The 20,869-nt window shown below is 39.1% G+C and overlaps 1 long non-coding RNA gene across 1 annotated transcript; it reads left to right on the top strand.

Moving 5' to 3' along the window:
* Positions 1-3,670: 3,670 nt before the first annotated feature.
* On the top strand, positions 3,671-6,077 carry LOC119874484. Its single transcript, XR_005368283.1, has 3 exons — positions 3,671-3,810; positions 5,043-5,124; positions 5,421-6,077. It is a non-coding gene; the product is annotated as an uncharacterized LOC119874484 (long non-coding RNA).
* Positions 6,078-20,869: the final 14,792 nt, after the last annotated feature.

The raw sequence follows: 20,869 nt of genomic DNA, 5'->3' as shown, positions 1-20,869 counted from the left end.
ATGGGAACAAAATTAGCCTCAAATTCACTCTTTATCTTTGGCTTCAATTCACTTAAGTAGAACTATTTGTTTTCTTCAACCAGATTAAAAGTTCCTCGAATAAGGAAACTGTTCTTCTATTTATTTTCTCTTGCCTTCAGAACATGGTACAATGTAAAGCACATGGATTGTACTTAGTGAATGGGATTCAGATGAGACAGACATCTCCTTTCTACATCCAAAATTTCTCTGTCTGAAAGAGTTGTAGAGAAGATGGTTTCTAAATGCTCCTTTACAAGTAAGTATTTTGTTTTTTTATGTTATCATAGAGTCATTATTGCCATTATATCTTTGGAACCTACTCTTTATTATCCTAATACCATAATACTCATTCCCTGGAAGACAAAGAAATAGTGAATGGTGATCAGACTCTGAGGCTAAAGACTCAATTATGCAGATTGCTGGTGGCCTCCCAAATGATCTTTCTGGCTTCAGTTTTGGCTTTTTAAATCCAATACCCATATGGAAGTCAGAGTGGTTTTCATAAAACAGAAATATGATTGTTTTAGTCTTGTGCTTAATCCCACAAAGTACCATTGTATCAAGTCTAAAGACTTAATGAGGATTACAAAGGCCCTTAGGAGCTTTGTGCTCTGAGATGCTATACTGTACTCCTGCCTCCCTTGACTACCTCCAGAGGAATTAGGTCATCTGTTACATGGTACTGCAACATCCTGTACATCAGTTGTGAGAGGTCTTACACATTGACTATTGCTTGCTGCTGTAACAGTCATCCCGCAAGTTAGACTACAGGCTTCTGAGGGCAGGAACTATATTTGCCTTTGCTTATCTTCTAATTATTTTCACCTTAGATGGTTCACATTTAGCAGATGCTCAAAAAGTAATTGTTGAATGAATAAATGAATGAATGAATGAAAAAATACCATACTATCATTAACTAGCCAGTATGATTTTTATTCCTACCAGCAGGAGAAAATGTTTATCTACCCGGGATGACACAACCACATATGAGTTAACTTTTAAAATAGCTTTTACTTTTTCAAAAGGGAGATTAAGAAGCATTCTTATTTTAAAATAGAGATAATAACTCCTTAAGTTTCTGTGTCATATACTTGACATTTTACTTTTTTCCTAAAGTCTGTCCTTTATACTACTGTGCAATTTCAATATGATATATGATAACATATTAAACCTTTCCTTAGCCAGGTATCCAGCAATTATTCATTTAATATGCCAGACATTCTCTTAGATGTCAAAGAAACCAAGATGTAGAAGATAAGACTTCTTTTTTCTAGGAATTTGTACTAAATAAAGGAGACAGGCAGATAAACACAATAATACATCTACTAAATACTGAGTACACACTTTGTGTGGTGGGTATATGCTTTTCTCACTTAACACTTACATGGACCTTCCAAGGTAAATTAAGAAAATCAAAGGGCAACTGGTCAAAGGCCACTCCACTAAGAGCTGAGTTATGATTTTAAACTAGGACTGTCCAATTTCAGAGCTCACCATATCACATTATGATACAAAATTTTAAGTACTCTAAATCCAGACCTAAACACAGGAGGCAAGATAGGAGATAGGAATTTTCCCACAGGCAGAGAAGGGAAGGTCTGTGTGCATTGTGCACTCATATATACAAATTGGGGCTTTAGAAGAAAAGATATTTCAGCTATGGAGAGAAGTTAAACTCACAAAAAAAAAATTGGTTAAGTTCCCAGAGGAATGCCAGAGCCTCATAAGGTAAGTTAAAAGTAATTAGCTGTTACTGGTGAACTGGCTACATACAAGAGAGTGGCAAGAAATGGAATGATTGTCTCTCTGATAAAAAAAAAAAAAAAAAAAAAAAAAAAACTTGTACTTTGCCTTACTGGCAATGGTATTTTAAGTAGGAAAATGATGGCTGGATTTGAATTTGTATAAAAGATCATTAGCTATTTACAAAGGATTATTTGGAAGACAGAAAAACTGGAAGCAGAGACTGGTCCAGACAACAGCAAATAAGGATTTGAACTAGGGAAGTATTGTTGGAGCTGGAGAAGGGGTCACTAATAAGAAGAATGTTTAAACGAAAGAATCAATATGGGTGTCTGGGTGGCTCAGTTGGTTAAGCATCTGCCTTTGTTCCAGGTCATGATCCCTGGGTTCTTGGATGGAGCCCCCTTGGGCTCCCTACTCAGCAGGGAACCTGCTTCTCCCTCTCCCTCTGTTGTCCTCCCCTCATGCTTGCTCTCTTTTTCCCTCAAGTAAATAAATAAAATCTTTAAAAAAAGAAAGAAATCAATAGAATTTATGAATTGAAATTGAATGTGGGCATGAGTATTTGATCAGTCCAAAATTATAGTTTGGCAATCTGTTGAATTCGGCCCTCTAGCACATGCTGTCTTGAGTAGCTACTGAAAAAAACAATAACTAATTTTCCTAGGCACTTAGTAAGTGCCAGATATAATTTTCAGCAATCACAATAAACTCACATGCTAGGTATTATCATTATTCCTATTCTGTAGCTGTGGAAGTGAGGCACAGAAAAGATGACTTCAGAAGGACATAGAACAATGGTAATGAAGACTGTGAGGCTCTGCCCAGGTTCCCTTTAGGACCAGGGCATATTCCCCTAATGGCAGGCAGTGCAGCTGCCTGAAAGCTCTCAGCTCTCAGCTCCTTTAGGAGAGCCACATTGCCCAAAGTCATAAAGCCCCTTCCAGGGGGGCAGCCTACAACCGATGATTGACAAATACAGGATTACAAAGGCAGACTCTCTTCTTCCCAGCTTCAGATAACTCTGAAAGCTTGTTCCAGCTTTAGATCCCCATGTGATTACCTCTGATAAGAGAATGCACACAGCTCGACTTCTCTTTTTGCCCAATCTCGCTTCCTGCCCACGCTGTTGGTCTCAAGAGCAATCCTTAATAAACACCCTACAAACTAATCATTTCAGAATCTGCTCTCTGAGGACTCCCTTCTGAACAGCCACCAAGTGGCAGAGCTAGCATTTGAACTCCGATAGATGGCTTATAATAGCCATGATTTCAAACACTTTTCTATATAGCTTCGTGAAATCAGAGACCCTAGGGGCAATACTGAGTACTGCAAAAAATGATTCATAAATGGACACATTTGACTTTTTTTGTATTATTTCATGTTACAGAACAGTCATTCAATAAACATTTACTTGAAATGAAAAGAAGAGAATTGAGAAGAGGTTGAACCAGGCATTGTCAAATCAAATAAGGAGAACATCTAAAGAAGGAACTAGTCAAACGCATCAAATACTGAGGAAAGATTAAAGGGGATAAGGGTTAAAAATTGTCCAGTGGCTTTGGCAATGGAAGTTTGAGCAACCTGACTTCTGTTGGTGTAATGCAGGTGTCTGCACATTGCTGCACTGCAGAGAGAATGGAGAGGAAATGTAAAGATGATTGATTGTAAACAATGCTATCAAGGAGCACAGCTTTCAAGGGAGCCAGGGTAGAGTCTTGATGTTTTCTAACATTGTCCATCTGTCAAGGTTGAGTAGGGTCCACTTCTACTGCATACACACAGGAAATCCAGAGTAATAACGTTTGCAATAAATCTTGAGCAAACATCCAAGACTCTGGGAACACCCATTCACATCACATCTCCTTTCTCAAGAACTGGAGGTTCCCAAAAGTGAATTCTCAAATCCCACACTGTGATGTGGTCAAGCCGCGTGCTTAGTCACTTCATACCCGGTGTCCACACTGTCGATTTTTTGGAAGCCAGAGTTTTCCTTAACGTCTTGCCCTGCCATTACACAATGAAGAGCGCCAGGAGCTGTTTCAGGTAAGAAGTTCCTGACCTACGGCCACAGGGGTGGGTGGCCCCGGGGGAATTAACCACAGAGAGTGTTTCCCACGAACCCACAGAGCACAGAATCCATGTTTGAAATGCCTGTGTTGCTCTGTGCTTGTTTCTTCTCAGCAGAGTGCAGTACCAAGCATTATGTAATAGAGGCAATAGCAGCTAAACTTTAAAAAATAATCTCTGTGGTAAATTTGAAAGTGAAATGTTGAAGACTGGAACATTTCAGATTTTCCACTCAGTGGATTGAATTGCCAGATACTTCAGTATCACTTTCTCTCCATTTAGCTTTGGAAAGCAGAGATCAAATGCATGACCTTGCAGTCAATTTCCACATTCTGGAAGGAATGGACTCCATGTAGGCTTGAGCTGGAGACCAAGCTGTGAAAAATAGCACTATGCAGATGCAATAATGTGTTATTGCAATTGTATAAACATCTTCTAGAAAATGGGATCTTTTTGTTAGTTAGGATAATCCATGTAAATTCCCAATTCACTGTAACCAGGCTGAGAGATTACATGTCAGTGGTTTAAAAAAAGAGTAGTGCGATAACTGTTAATTCATAAGTTATAAATCCTCCTTTGGACTCCCTTTTGAACTATTGTAGCAGGGAAGTTCATATTACTCTCTTTCAGGAAACTGGATGGTCTGTTCGAGCCTCCGTGTTTCTGGAAAAAGTGAACAAATGTAATCCAGGCTTTAATATGACACCTTCTCCTCAGTGTCATGCAAGAAGGGTTGAGGCCTCATGCCATCTAGAACATTCAGTGAAGGACCCTCTGTCCACTATTCCTAAGGCAGGTGGCCACACATCACCACAGACATGTATGTGTGCACATACGTATATTTGTGCGTCTGTACATATGTATGTACATGTTGGGGGGCGGGGTTCTACCCTGAGGACTGGGCCTTGACCCTCAGTGTCCAGCATCTCAAGATGCTCCATGCAGTCATTCCCATTTGAGGTCACACACATAATCTAGGCCCCACGAGGAGTCCCACTATAAGAAAACTAGTAAAATATAATCTGTCCCAATCTCTGGGGAAGCTCTAAAAATAATAAAAATATTTTTCCTAGTTCATTTTACTTTCAACTTTCCCAATCTTTGAAACTTTCCTTTATAAAGATCACACCAAACACTCCCCAAAAATACCCTAGGAATGGGTGAGAGATAACTTCTGGATACCCATCAACTTTGTCTTTTGTCAATAGCTAATATGGCCAACCTTTCCCAAGCAGAGGCATGGAAACACGAAGTTTAAAACACTTTCTTGGAATGGAGTGCTGAAAAATGGTGAGTATGAAGCAAATTTGGTATCTACGCTGTATTGTAGAGGCGCCTGGGTGTCTTAGTGGGTTAAGCATCTGCCTTCAGCTCAGGTCATGATCCTGGGGAATTGAACCCCACATCTGGCTCCCTGCTCAGCAGGGAGTCTGCTTCTCCCTCTCTTCCCTGTTCATGCTCTCTGTTGCTATCTCTGTCTCTGTCAAATAAATAAATAAAATCTTTTAAAAAATAAAATAAACTGTACTGTATCCTCTCCACCCCCCAGCCCTTATCATATCGGTATGTGAACATGTTTCTGACAGATGAGGCGTCCAGCGGAAGAGGCATCCATGTGAGGTTTTGACCTGCAGTGCCTCGCTCTGGACAAAAGCAGCTGGCTGGAAGGCAGGACTGTCACGCAGTCTTCTGAAACAAAAGCAGCGACAAAATCCTGCTTCTGCCTATTCAAAAGCTATTCTTCTGATTTCAAATGATGGTACATAATTACACCTTTCCCCAAATGTATTGACATCAAATACGTTGACTGAAAGATAAATACGGAATGGGCTGTGGCTTTTGCTGTAAGACATAGTAATTGAGGTATAAATTCTAACAGAAACATCATTGTTCTGTTTCACTAAATGTTATCCACTCTTTCAACATAACAAAAATTTAAAACCAGAATGTTTTCCAATTTTCATAGAAAGCACAAAGGGAGAACCAAGCTGAATAATTAATATGTTTAGGAACTGGAGGTTAATGGGGCATCTGGGTGGCTCAGTCAGTTAATCTTCTGACTCTTGACTTTAGCTCAGGTCATGATCTCAGGGTCATGAGATGGAGCCCCACGATGGGCTCAAGCTAAGCCAGCACCAGCATCGAGTCTTCTTGTCCCTCTCTCCCCCTCGACCCCTCCCCTCTTGCTCAGCACGCTCATTCCTGCCCATGCATGCTTTCTCTCTCTCTTTCTAAAATATATGTAAAAAGAAAATCTTTTTTAAAAGAGGAACCTGGAGGGACACCTGGGTGGCTCAGTGGTTGAGCGTCTGCCTTCAGCTCAGGGTGTGGTCCCGGGTTCCTGGGATCAAGCCCCGCATCAGGCTTCCTGCAAGGAGCCTGCTTATCCCTCTGCCTGTGTCTCTGCCTCTCTCTGTGTGTCTCTCATGAATAAAGAAATAAAAATTTTAAAAAATTAAATTAAAAAAGGAAACTGGAAGTTTAAAATGAGTCTTTGGAACTTTTATAATCTCATTTTTAGTTCTGTTCATTAAATTCAATTGTATCATTTGTCTTTCTATAACTTGCCCTCTATTTTTGTTGGGTTTTCCCTCTATTGACAAAGTACTCTCCTTCAGGCTCTGAGCTTCTCTTTAAAGTTTCCCTTGAAAAATACCTTCTTCAAAATATATGGTCAGGAATATCAGCCATGTATTCATTCTACAAATTGGATACATACATGAAACATGTAGACATATGTTATCCTAGCATTCTTAGAATTTATATTAGGGGGAAAATGGATGGAAGATAGGCGATCATTAATAAACATAATAAATACATAAATTATATGGTATATTGCATGATGACAAGTGCCACAGAAAAAATACAGCAGGGTCATCAATACTGGGAAACTGCGAGTGGGAGGGCAGATTCTGGTTCAGGGTAGGCTTTGAGATGGTGCTATTTAGGCAAAGAATTGAAGCAGGTGCAAGTACAACCAGTTGATTGTTTGGAAAAGAGCATGAATTACTGCAGCTGTCTCCTGCAGAGCAAGTGGCCAGTGCAAAGGTCCTTAGGCAGGAGATGCCTGTTGACAAGGAGGAAGATGTAGGCATTTAGAGTGAGTGAAGAAGACTAATAAGGGCTGGTGTCAGAGAGATAGAGTGGGGGTAAGGAAGGCCTTCTAGGCATTTTCAGGATTTTGGCATTCATTTGGAGTCAGTTGTAAGCCCCTGAAGGGTATCTAACAGAAGAATGTCATGACTTTTTTTTTTTTTTTCTTCATTTTAAGAGGATTACTCTGCTGCTGCATTGAGAGAAGTCTGGGGAAACAGATACAGTTGTGGGGGACTAGTCGGGAGGCTACTGCACTGATCCAGGCAAGGCACTTTCTAGATCTATTCTGAAGAAAGGGCCAACAGGATTTCCAGAGAGGTTGAATGTGGGTATGAAAAACTGGCTGGCTTTCCCCAGTGACTTTATGCTCCACGAATGATGAACACTTCCTTTATATCTTCTCCACTTTGAGCAGTTCCTTCTGCTTTAGTATTGCAATCATTTTTATGTAATGCTAACACTCCACCAATATTTTTGTATCTTTGCTGTTTCATCCATCACAGACTTAGCAGGAAAAAAAAAGGTTTAAGGAACACAACTGTTTGACAATGGGAGCAGCAGGCCTCTCTAAGATGGGATGTCCATAGTCTCTCATTACTCTCCTTTAAAACAAAAATGGGCAGTGTTAAACTGTCACAGAACAAATAAAACCCATATGTGTTTCACAATTTACGTAGTTGATTTAATTTGCTTCCAACAATTCCATCAGGTGGTGCCTGGTGGCTCAGTCAGTTAAACATCAGACTCTTCATTTCCGCTCATGTCATGAATTAAGTGTCCTGGGATGGAGTCCTGTGTTGTGCTCCCACTCCACAGGGAGTCTGTTTGTCACCCCCTTCCCTTACCCCTCCCCCTGCTCGCACACACACACACTCTCTCTAAAATAAATAAACAAATCTTAAAAAATAAAATTCCAGGGACAGCTGGGTGGCTCAGCGGTTTAGCAACTGCCTTTGGAGCAGGGCGTGATCCCGGGGTCCTGGGATTGAGTCCTGCATCAAGGCTTCCTGGGAGGAGCCTGCTTTTCCCTCCATCTATGTCTCTGCCTCTATCTCTCTGTGTCTCTTATGAATAAATAAATAAAATTTTAAATAAAATAAAATAAAATTCCATCAGACTTCTGATAGTTACAGCTTTTATTTTTCCTCCAAAACATCAAGACCTTATATTTGGATGTTGCCAGGAGAGAGATGAGAAATCTTGGCATCTGAACAAGATGACTGCCAGGGGGAGGAACACCAACCATGAAATGGTCTTGCCAAGTTCTGTGCCAGAGCCAGCTTTATGGATAATGATGACATTACCTACCAAGTGTATAGTTTGCTTCTCAGTTGACTGAGCTGTTTTACACACATTAACCTATGTAATCCTCAAAACAAACCTGGGAGTTATGTGTTGTTGGCTGCATTATACAGAGGAGCATATTGTCTCAAGGAGGTGAATGGATTTCGCCAGGTCACATCACAAGAAATGACTGAGCCAGGCTCAAAGCTGGGTTCCGAATTTAATTCTCATCACATTTCTACTATGGGGCCTCGGCCTGTTCCTCCTTGTTACACTTGCTGGCTCTTGTGAAGAGAAGTTGGATCATAAATGAACATTGTTCTATTTCACAGTCTTGCTGAGGATTGGTCTTTCCAGGATCAAAAGGTGGTGGTGTTCAATAAGCTTCTAGGCTCCCCAAGGCCTTGACCTGAGATGTGGACTCAGGATGAAACACTACTTATTCCATCCCCCTCCAGAGGAAAGCCTTCGGCCTCCACCAACTCCAGTGGGAATAATTCCTGCCAGCTCCTATGCTTCGATTGTAGAAGACATTCATTCCCTGCCCCTAAACTGTGTGAGAGTCCCTGTCTTAGATATAATTGCTGCTGTAGTTCTTCCACGGGGAGTAAAGATCTATGATGAATGAGAGGACCTGTTTATGAAGTCTGCGGTGCCACAAAGCCCTTTAAGAAATGTTAAATCCTGTTAGTATAAATCTAGAAATAATTTGATACATGTCTCCATTACAGGCTAGAAGAATAAAAAGTCACCATCTGCCTTTCCACAAAATAATATTAATGGGGCTAATACCACAGACTTAAATTGAGGCAGCTTCTAAAATTAGGGAAATAGAAGGCACAAAACTCACTCCATCAGAAGTTTATTGATTTTTCAATTAACATTGAAGCTCTGCTCCCCAAAATTTTGCTTACTGGCTCAGATATGAAGTGTGCCTGTGGATAATAATTGACATGAATTGCTCTATTCCATACATCATCCTCAATGTCAAAATGACTGATAATGAGCAAGTCCTAGTTGTTTAAACACTCTTCAACTAAAGTAGCATCATTAGAAAAGATAAAGATTGCACAGCATGAAATTCGTGTGCATTTTTAATGATTCTAGCTTAAAACAAGCTGTGAGAAATCTATTTCTAGGTGAATTTAATTTAAACATAATAAAGAGGATTATTTACTTAAGAAGAACTAAGCACTTTTTAAAAAATGAAATTTAATTGAGTGTGATTTTAGAAACTGGCTCAAGATTGCCAAGCTCTTAGTCCTCTGACATTTTAGGATGTTTATAATGAAAAAGTGAAAAGAAAACTCACTGTTGTGCTGATATTGGTGCCCACTGGTAAGCATAGAAATTATTTGCTAACTTAACTCCTTTTTGTATTTCCATTACTAAATACACATCTTCAAGGTACTACGTTCATCCATTAAGAATACTATTAAGAAGAAATGCCATTGAGCTTGACTCAATCACCACCTCAGGATTCAACACCTAGTATTTAAGCAACTTTTACTACCTATCTCTGTGTATCTCTTAGGAAACAGAGTTACAGAACAAACCTGGAACCCCTCTCTCTAGTTTTTGGAAAAGTTAAACACTTCCAAAATACTTATTTGGATAGTGAATATTTTATTGATACATTCCAAGCACCTGAGACATTACCTGGTAAACAGTAGGACTCTCAATAAATATTTATTGAAGGTTGGTGAAATGAGCAGATGTTTTATTTTTCTCACCAACATTTCAACCATTTCACCTAATGTGAATGCTTAGCCAATGCTCAGCAATGAGCTTGGTTCCTAGGAAAAGTAGACTGAGGCAGAAGAACCAGAGACCCAGTTCACCTCCTTAAATAGCTGGTGACCTGACAGGGCGGGATGAAAAGAGATGAAAAGAAACCCAGGCTATGAGTAAGCACTGTGTGGTCACAGAAGAGAAAGCTCCTGCCTTCCTGGGGAGCCCAGACAGGATCTCTGAGAGGATAGGATGCTTGATCAGGATCTCCTGAGGGATGTACTGATGAATGAAACCTCAAGAACCAATGATGAATCTGTTTACCTTTTTCTTCAAAAGTCAATCCTCATCATTCTCTAAGAAGCCAGATGCCCTCATACTGAAATTTCAACAGGACTGTTTCACTTGATTCATTGTTTATTGGGACAGGCCTTCAAATAAGTGAGGCATATTAATTGCCCAGCACTGTCTGTGCTCCATGTTGGATGTCTGTCCATGTAGAAGATGGCACAACCCCTGCCCTAGAGGATTCCCACTCTGGTGTGTCATCAGAGCACTGAACGCAGGCAGGCCCCTTCACCTGGGCTGGGGGTTGGGAAGGCCTCCCCTCCCACAGGAAAGCTGTGGAAGCTGAGATCTGATAAGCAGAACTGAGACAAACAGGGAAAATGGGAGGGGTCCTAGGGAGGGAAGGACATTCCAGGAAGAGGGAAGGGCATGCGTGAAACACCCACTCCCATAGGATCCAAAGACCAATTTCTTGGGAGCCTTTAAAATGAATGGCTTCAAGAACAAGTGGAAAACAGGTTTTCCTGTCACTCCTCCTCCACTCCACCTTCTCTCCAGCCCCTTCCACGGAGCCTGCACTGACAGGCAGCAGGGAACACGGGCTTTCAGTTTTCCCGTATTCTCCTCCCACTGACCCTGAAGCTGCAAGCCACAGGTTTCTTGGAACTGCAAATATTGTTTGAACTCCAGCTAAAACTGGAGATGTGTTTTGAGTCACATTATGCAAGCGTATTTATACCATCTGTTTATGACACTTACAGGTGGACACTATGATTCATTACACATACAGCTCACTAAAGATAGAAGCTTGGAAAATCCTGGGCTCTGGCGAGTTGCTGGGTATGGGCCAGTGTGCAGAGGGAGAGAAGGTAGTAGGAATCTTTTCTTAGAGTTTTAGGGCTTTTCACATAAATTCCGTACCTTGGTGAAAATGGTTTGGAGAGCATTTAGTAAAATGAATGTGGTAAATAAAGGATGGAGAAAGAAAGTGACAAGATACATACTACCATGACCGATTATGGACAACTTCCCTTCACTGTGGGGTGTGTGCATGTGTGTACACGTGTGCACATGTGTTAAGGAATCAGAAAATATTTGCTAACTATGGAGTCAGAAAGAAGTCATCTCTGTGTCAGAATTTGAAGGATTCAGTTCCAAGACAAATCCTTCTTTTTCCTAAGTAATGCTCCTGTATGATTTGGACTTCACAGTTTGCATTCCTTATCTTCATATACAGATAATTCCTTAAATGTGTGTTTTGGTTATTTTTTTTAATCTTTTAGGACCCTTTGGTGACAATATACATGGACCTAACTTCAAGGAACAGGATTTACCCACCCTTTTGTTTTCAGAAACTATTCCCCTACCCATAACCTACACATGTTGCCACCACAAGCTAAGGCTGATATCACTCCATTCACTATGTTTTAGTCAAATGTGCAAACTTTTAACAGCACCGTAAATAACAATAGCTTTTAAAGTGACTCCGATAAGCAAGGATCTCAAAGTCAAGCTGTCTGATAGGGACCCTTCCCCCTGGGGTAGTAGAAATATCCAAAAGAGTCAAGGAAGAAAGAGCTCACCTCTGTATTCAATTAGTTGAGAAACCATCAAAGTAAATAAGGCAATACCTTTAAGAACACAGAAAAACAGAGGCAGTGAAGTAGAACAGATTAAAAGAAAAAGGAGAAGTCTGTTTTAGCTATCAAGTGACCCCACGGGTGAAGTATAATTTCTTCTTCAGGACAATTTTAGTAAAGGTCTCCTAGCAAGATGGCTCAGTGGAAACGATTCCTTTTCATGTCTGTAGGGAACCGATGAAGTTTGCAGGAAACACAGGCAGTGTAATTTCAAACCAAGTGCAGTAGGTCAGCTAGAGAGAGCAACTTTAGAAATCTTTTGTCCCCTCCTGGAATACTAATGGCTTTGAAAAGTCCCAATGGTCATGAGGAAAGCCATTTGCATCTTAGGAATAAGACAGTGAGTAGAAAAAGCTCATTAGCTCTGCACAAGTCAAGATGGCTTTTACGGAATCCTCAGCCTTCTTAAACTGACAGCTGATAATGCTCATCTCCCAAAATTATTTTTGGCTGTAAAATAATTTACAAATTTAATTTAATAATTTAAATACTCAACAACTATTTATTGAGTCCTGCTATGTGTCAGGATTTGTGTCAGGCTGAAGAAATACCCAGATACATGAGGTCTCTGACTTTAAGAGTGAGTGTGAGAAAAATGTCATTAGATACTTAAGTAGTTATTAATATAAAATCATAGAAATATGGATATAGTGCTGTAAGATCCCTAAGTGGATGACTCTATCTGGAAGAATCAATATATAAGACATCAATTTCCAGAACGTAAATCTCAGTAAGAGGTTCAGTGAATACACTCTAGGTGCTCTGTTAATCATGGCACATGTACCTGTGAAAGACATGACTAATCTGTCATTGCATTCATTCCCACAGAGCTGAGTTTGAGCCTCAGAATCCTTCTTAACACAATTGATCACCATCAATAACTAAGAGCCAGTATGGAAACTGAATGCTAATCTGGCTCCCTACAAAGTTCAGGAATTGTTATTAGATAATGTTAAGAACAATTTCCCATCTACATTGCCCAGTGTCAAAGGGTATTTAAAGAGTGCAGGAAAAGGAATCAGATGATTCAAATTCTAGCTAGCTTTGAGATTGTGACTAAACCTTTTCTCTGCCAGCTTCTTTCCTTACCAGAAATGGGAAAATATTACCTCCTTGAGAAGAGTCTGGAAGTGTTAGATATAGAAGCATTAAATATGTGGGAACTTTGGAAACTCAAGTGCTGAACCAACACAAAGCGTGGGTGATTATGACAATGTTTATTATATTCTTGGTATTATGGTTTCAAATAATCTTTCCATTCCATATGCTGGGAATTCTCTCTTGCATATCCCCGAGCCCCCATCTTGCAAAATCCAGGATAAATACGTTCAAGTGAAAATCAAAGTCATCCTTAAAAGGGAAAAGAAGTTTAAAAATGTGAAAGAAGGAAGAGATGGAAAGTTCCAGTGTAGTAGTATAGTCATTAGGAGCAAGGCCTCAGGGGCCAGATTATGTGGGTTTAAATTTTCCATCTGTAACTAGCTGTGTGACCTTGAGCAAATTACTTAATCTCTCTGGCCTCAGTTTCCTTGTCTGTAAAATTAGGTTAATAACAGAATCTGTTTCACAATAGTGTTGTGAAATTTCCCCTAACTCCCACCAGACCCCAGATTTGTTCAGCTCAGGATGAACATCCTAAAATGCTGAACCCAAGAACAATCTGTGTTTCTTACCTAGGAAGTTTCCCAACTATGGGAAACTCCCTCCCTTCCCCCCTCCCTCTATCCTTCCAAAGATATTCTTTGAGGGTTCATTATATATTAGATATTATGCTAGAAATCTCAAAACTTTGTGTCATGGTAGATCCCTCAGAAAATCTATGTAGCTTTGATATTGCCTATAAATCCAGTGAGTATTTAGAAGGCAGCTTAAATTGTCCTGTGAAAGAGATAAAATCGGTTCATTGCAATAGAGTATTAAAGGTTGGTTTCCTAAATTCTAGGATCTCTAAAATATGATCTCCAAACTTGTTTAAAGAATACTCACCTTTATCAAAAAAATTTTTGAGGGCTAATTTCCAATATAGGTGAATATTAGTTTATAAATTACATAGAAGAACTACTGTAGCAATAAATAGTATATTATTTATTGAAAGGCACTAACAGTGGAACATTTAAACAAATGAAATAGAATGAATAGGTGCTCAAGTATTTCTTCTTATATTTTCATGGATTGCCCTGTGCAGACCCCTGTGGCTCTCATAACTCATGTAGAGGACATCTTCTGTGGGATTTACGTAGGTTTAAAAAAAAAAAAAATGAAAACCCTGTAGAAGAAAAATATATAACTATAAATGGAAGAGAAATAAGTTATTTGAAGAAAGCCAGCATCCTGTGACATAATTGGCAATTCTTATTCTCTATCAAGCCAAAGAGGACTTCACTGGAAGTAAAAACCTTCAGTAAGAATTCTTCAAAAGAATGCAACACATTTTCTTGAGGGGCATTGCCTTTTAATTAAGAGCTGCTAAATGAACTTAGCAGTAGGATGTCATGGTTAAACTCAAAGTCTCTGGGGCCACCTTTTCCTAGATTCAGATTCTGACTCCACCACTCCCTAGGACTGTGACCTTGGGCATGTCTCTTAGGCTTTTTCTGCACCTTAGTTTTTTCATTTGTAAAGGGTAGAATGATAGTCTCCCTTTATCACAACTGATGTGAGGATTAGGTAACTCCTGGGCACATACTATGTGTCCTAGGACTCGTCATTAACTTTAATAAAGACAACATTAAAAGCTAAGCTTTCTTAGCTTCATTTTTGAGTAAGTTGTTAACTGCATTATAACCATCAGAAGCCTAAGTAGTCTTCTTGGAGTGAGTTTAATCTTTAATCCGCAGATTAGCAGATCAAAGGTGGTTACCCAGCTTTCCTAGAGAAATAAAGGAGGAAAGAAAAACTGAACACTGTTTGTACTGTGCCCCGTGAATTTGTCACTGCTGTAGGATTTATTCTAACTTCCCACAGAATCCTCCCCGTAAGGGGAGGGATTTGTGCAGGGGGATCTAAGCCGTGGTCCTGTCCTTCCTCACTCAACTGTCTGTATCTATAGGGTTTTATCAAAAGACTCTCAAAGGCTAATTTTATGGGTAAATGTTGGCAAGAGCCTGAAGCAGGGTATGAAGGGCAATGCTTCCCTAAGGGAGGAAACTGGAACAGTGTATATGTTTGTGTTCAAGAATTCTAAGTTGGTACTCATTTTTAATTAGATTTGCTCTTTTTATTCTTGCTTAGTTAGAATTCTGGAAGGAAGGAAGGAAGGAAGGAAGGAAGGAAGGAAGGAAGGAAGGAAGGAAGGAAGGAAGGAAGGAGGGAGGGAGGGAGGGAGGGAGGGAGGGAGGGAGGGAGGGAGGAAGGAAGGAAGGAAGGAAGGAAGAGGGAGAAATTGTTACTAAGTACCTGCTAAATGCCAGGTACTGTGCTAGATAATATATACACATTTACTTAATCAATATAACACTTTGACAGCGATGGGTATCATCATCCCTATTTTGCACATGAGGAAACTGAAACTCTAAAGATTTAAGTAACTTTCTCAAGTTTACAAAGGTTGCAGGCATAGCCAGGATTCATTATCTAATGTGACAGAATGTAGGTCATCACACACACCTGGCTCACTGCCTTCTAAAAGACACTCACCAGGGTCCTGAGCGGTTCTAGGAGGTCAGGTTCCTAGAGTGATCATCACACTGACTATTCTCTAGAAGTATCTCCCTGAATAAATGCAAACCTTTGAGCAATTATGGACCCTAAATGTAAGCACAAACTGAATCCTAATGCCAAACAACAACAACAACAACAGCAACAACAGCACCACCACCAAAAAACAATTTTTGGTAATGATTTTATTAAGTTAATCCTTCCCTAGTGCTATAGTATTACACTTAATAAATTTATTACTCATTTTCATGGGAATCATGATTGAAAAATATTACTCCAAAATATGGGAACTAAGAATGTAAGGAGGGGCATGGTATTCTGGGACTTTCCAGCCTTCACTGTTGTCTGAGTTCCCAGATTATTTTTTGTTATCCTCTTCTACTCACTTGCAATTAATTGGACTCATACATTATAAAATGTGTTCCCAGAGAGTCCCCAGTTTGAAAAAAACATTGTATTCCACAACTCACTTCAAATTCTGTTGTTTGAGTCCTGAACTTCATTTTTTCATAGGATTCATGTTATAGATTTAGTGACCAAAAATTCGTTGGTCTATAACATAGCTGAAATTTACCAACACCATGCTGGTAAAATGTAAATAATAGATTTGAATAAGAAATATTTATTTTTTAATAATTACTGAAATTATAATAAATGTAATAATTATAATATTGTACAATAAAAATCTCATAAAAATCTATCAAGGTATCATATCCCACTTTTATAAATGTGAAAATCGTCCTGAGCCAGATTAAGTAATTCACCTGAAGACACATATTAGTAAATCATTGGAATTTGAACTCAGATCTGATATATATTTGACATTCTGGTTACTCAGCTTCTCTGAAGTTTGATTTAATAAAATACTGGCATCAAAGAATATTCAATTTCATTTCTAGTTCTATTACTAACATGCTTTGGACAAGTCCTTTGACTTCCCTAGACTTAATTATTTCATTAAGAAGTTGAGCAGTTTGGACAATTGGTCTTTAAATTACAGGCCAACTAAGCCCTCTGGTGATAAATTTCTCATCACCTTTACCAGCAACCCTATACCATTATTCCATGGCTACAGTTTTTAGAAAGTTTCTTTTTCCTAGTCAATCATAATATGTCTCTCAAAAATTTCTAAACATTTTTCTCCTAGAATCCTGCAGAATAAATCTACATGCTCTTCCCCATCCATTCATCCAATCAGTAAGTATGTAAATATAGTACTAGTGTTGGGGAATCCAAAGAGCTAACATCAAATAGATGGAAATGAAATGAGACAATTAGAATTAAATATTTATTTATTTAATAGAGTTACATTTAGAGAAATCCTCTGTCTGGGATATATTAGTTATGATCTGTTAGGCTATCCTGAAGTAGAAATAAAGTCTGACATCTCAGTGGTTTAATACAAAGAAAGTTTCTTTTTCACCCAAGTAAAGTCTAATGTGAAGGGAGGGATATTTCTACTGCAACTCTCCTTTCAACTGCATAGACAGGAATAGATGGAGAATGAAAAATCATGCAAATTGTTTTATGGCTAGGGTTGTAAATCATTTGTATCACCTCTGCCCACATTTCCCTGTCTAGAACTCAGTCACATTGTCCTACAGATATACAATGCTGACTGGGAAAGGTGTTCTTCCAGTATCTCCAGAAATCAAATTGTTTGGTGAACAAATTGCATTATGTTTCCTATAGGAACTCAGGCAATTTACATTTGTAGACTTGCAAACCAATTAAGATTTGAAAAATGGGTAGTTTTATAGGTGATTCATAGAATGGAGGTGCTTTGGACAGAAAGAAATTGCTGTGCAAAGATCCAGACAGAGCCAAAGATCCAGAAGAAGAATGCCATGTCCAGAAAGAACATTACATAAATGTTTAATGAGTCCATACCAGGTATCAGTCCCTTTGCTAGGTGCTGTAATTATTTTGGTAATGTTCTTTAAAGCGGATGCCTTAGTGAAAGTGCCCCCCAAAACAGCTCCTGAACCTAATTTTTGAGTGAAAATAGTACATTTAAAAAGTGATCTCAAAAGTCATAAGTGAGAGATAGGGGAAAGTGACATAGAAAAAGAAGATAAGCCAAGCCAGTTTGCATTGTCTAGCTGGCCCTGATAGAGGCAACTATTGCTTGAGACTGAGAGTCGTTACTGACAGCTTATGAAATGTGTCTTATAACTGCTCTAAGAGGATTTGAAGTGGCGCACGAGAGATACCCAACACCAACCATTTCCAGTGCTATTCACTTCTTACACCTGTGCCTTCCAATAGTCAATCCGCCACAAAGTCCCCTTTAAAGTGGTAGCCAGTGATTAAAAGTGGATTAGTGGAATCAGCTCAGTCCCTGCTGCTATAACTCGACCTGAAGCACATGATTGTAATTCATTCTCTTACTCCTACACTATCTGTTATGGACTGAATGTTTGGGTCCCCCCCCCCAAATTCATACATTGAAGCCTTAAGCCCAATATTATATGGTATTTGGAGATAGGGCCTTTAGAAAGCAATTAAGGGAAAGGCCAGGTGAACACACTAAGAAGGATGTTATCTACAAGCCAGGAAGAGAGCTCTCACAAGGGGCCAAATGGGCGAACACCTTAATCCTGGACTTCCACTTTCCCGAACTATGAGAAATAAATTTCTGTTATTTAAGTCGCATTGTCTATGGTATTTTGTTATGGCAGCCTGAGAAGAGACTAATACACTATTTATTTGGTATTTTTATCATCTTTAGCCAGCACTATGGGTGGTCTAGTAATATTTCCTGGTGATCTAGGCTGCTTACCTAGTGAGATTGCCTACACCTTCTATCCTGCAGGCTTTGGATGAATGCCCTTCTAAAGTCATTCCTGTTATGCTTGCCCAGTTGCCACTTTCAGTGGGTGGAGAACAAGCAAGACATTTCCAAGTGAATTGGCTATACTGCAACTTACAGCAGCAACCCTAGCTCCTCATAGCCATCATTATCAATTCCTCACACTAGTACTGTAGTCATTCCTTGCTTGCTAGTCTACTAATATGAAAAATCCAAAATGACTAAGTGGTTGTTCTAGCTCCAAATAGAATGGAACCCTTCTTTTAGAGGTAAACTCTTTAGGAAAATAGCGCTTCAGGTCCATCAGAGCTTAAGCACAAATTTTACAGATTGGTCACAGAGAATGATGATAAGAGTGCCTAATTTGCTGTAAACCCCTTGGTTCCTGGATCCATATATTCTTCTTACTGGGGACCTAGCATTATCTTTTGACCATTGACTCAGTACATTTACAATTCTAAGGTCAATATTATTGAGCTAGCACATTACTTGAGATTTTAATAGGCCTTCCTACTATTCTATTAGGTCAGACTGAGTATATAATAAGTAGATCTCATGGTTCTGATGATATTTCAGGCATTCTATAAACCTCCAAATTGTGGTGCTGCTTGTAGCACAGAAGGCACAAAAGGCAACCCATGTGCTTCCATATAATAATTCCAGCAAGGAAAAATTATCAAGAGGTTTGATGCAGTCGACAAACCACCAAGCTACTGACTAGCTTCACTGAGCAAAAGTACCATTACAAGAGCTCAGTATTAGTCTCTAATGCTTACAGATTGTGAATTTAGCCACAGAAATACTTAGGTCAGCCTTGGGGAGAGACATCTCATGTTACTGTGTCTGTGCATATAGACTGTATCTGTCATCACAGCCACTTAATTCATAAGCCCATTGTGCCAATGCCAAGCAAAAAGTGGAGCTGGCTATTATCCTCTCCAATTATCATTGAGTGTCTCCTTTTTGATTCATGCTATCCTCATGATTTGTGATTACTACTGGAGGTCTATCCATATGAATCCTATGCATACCCCTTTTTTGCCCTTCTGTTTGTCTTAATCATTCTATGTTTATGACCAATAGGCAAATTATTTTCTAATAGCTATGAATTAATCCATATGCATACCTCAGGCCATTTCCCCATCCATACAAAGTGAACAAACTCTGACCTTTCGTAGGATTTTCCCCACCAATCTCACTTATTATTATTATCCATGACTGGGTCTTTGGTGTGGCAGCAGTCCCTTTAAACTATTGTCCATATAATGTACCAACATCAAAATATTCACTAATGTGGCAGCATTCTAAATCTTTGTGGAGTTCATTTCTTATCCTGTGATTCTGGCTCACATGTGTCCTACGGGAGTAGTTATATTTTTGGCAACTTCATGATCTCGAGGTCCATCTACACAAAGTTATCCAATGTGGTATGATACGAAGAAGAATCTTTATGATTTAGAGAGCTCTATGCCAATCAAATGCTTAAGCTACCATATAATCCAATGTTCCTCCTACCCATACTTCATCACAATCTACTATATGTGATAGTCTTAATCATGATGCTACTGCATGTCAAAGATTATCACCACCCACTTTCCTTAAGTAATCAGAGTTTTACTCCTTTCTGATCTATGAGTAATCCAACTTCAAAGTCTCAACACAGGGATTTGTTTTACATGAACATTCTTAGTAACTATGGTCTTTCATATTTTTTTGAAAATAAAGACTCAGCTGAAGACTTACACAAAGATAATCTATTTGAGACTAAAAAATGAAAAGAGAGAAAAATAAATAAATATTGTTACATTGGCCATTGGCACAGGTGACACATGCTAAACCTTCATAACCTACAGAAGAAAGAGATTTATAAAATAACTCTCTGAACTTTTGGTCTAGGCTCTTCTCCCCGTACATCAAGGTGATTCAATGTGTATGAATATCCCATACTTTGGGTCTGCCTGTCCCTGATAGTGGGAGATCCCCTTGTTTTGATGACAGATATGTCCCAGGGAAGGAAAAATTATGTGACTTGAGTACAAGGTGAGGCATTTTCCAAATGCATCTGAGTGAGGCTAGTCAAGTTCTATATAAAACTGGTCATGGTAACATGACTGTGACTGAAATAAGAGGTGAGCATTGAGAAGTTTGACATAGCTCACAAGAAGTGTCTGATGCAGTATAAAGTGAAAAGGATTGAGAAAAATTAGGCTTGACACTTAGAGATCTGATCTCAAGGATATTTCTATGAGATGAAAATTATTTCACATTTCACCCTTTGGCAGATATCATTGAAGGATTTTGAGCATGGAAATAATACACTGATATCTGCATGTTTAAACAAGTGTGTGGGCAGTTGTGAACAGTGCTGGAACTAGAGGTATAAAGACCAACAAATAAGTCTTTTCAACAAAGAGGTGATATATGATCATACTCAAAATCTAGCAGAATATAGATGAAATACCAGCTTGAAAGCTATTTTGAGAGAAGAATTAGTGGGATGAGTCTGGGTTGACCAAGAAGAGTATAG

Source organism: Canis lupus, chromosome 13 (genome assembly GCF_011100685.1).
Source record: "Canis lupus familiaris isolate Mischka breed German Shepherd chromosome 13, alternate assembly UU_Cfam_GSD_1.0, whole genome shotgun sequence".
NCBI classification, from domain to species: Eukaryota; Metazoa; Chordata; class Mammalia; order Carnivora; family Canidae; genus Canis; species Canis lupus.
This window is presented reverse-complemented; position numbering and strand designations above follow the sequence as displayed.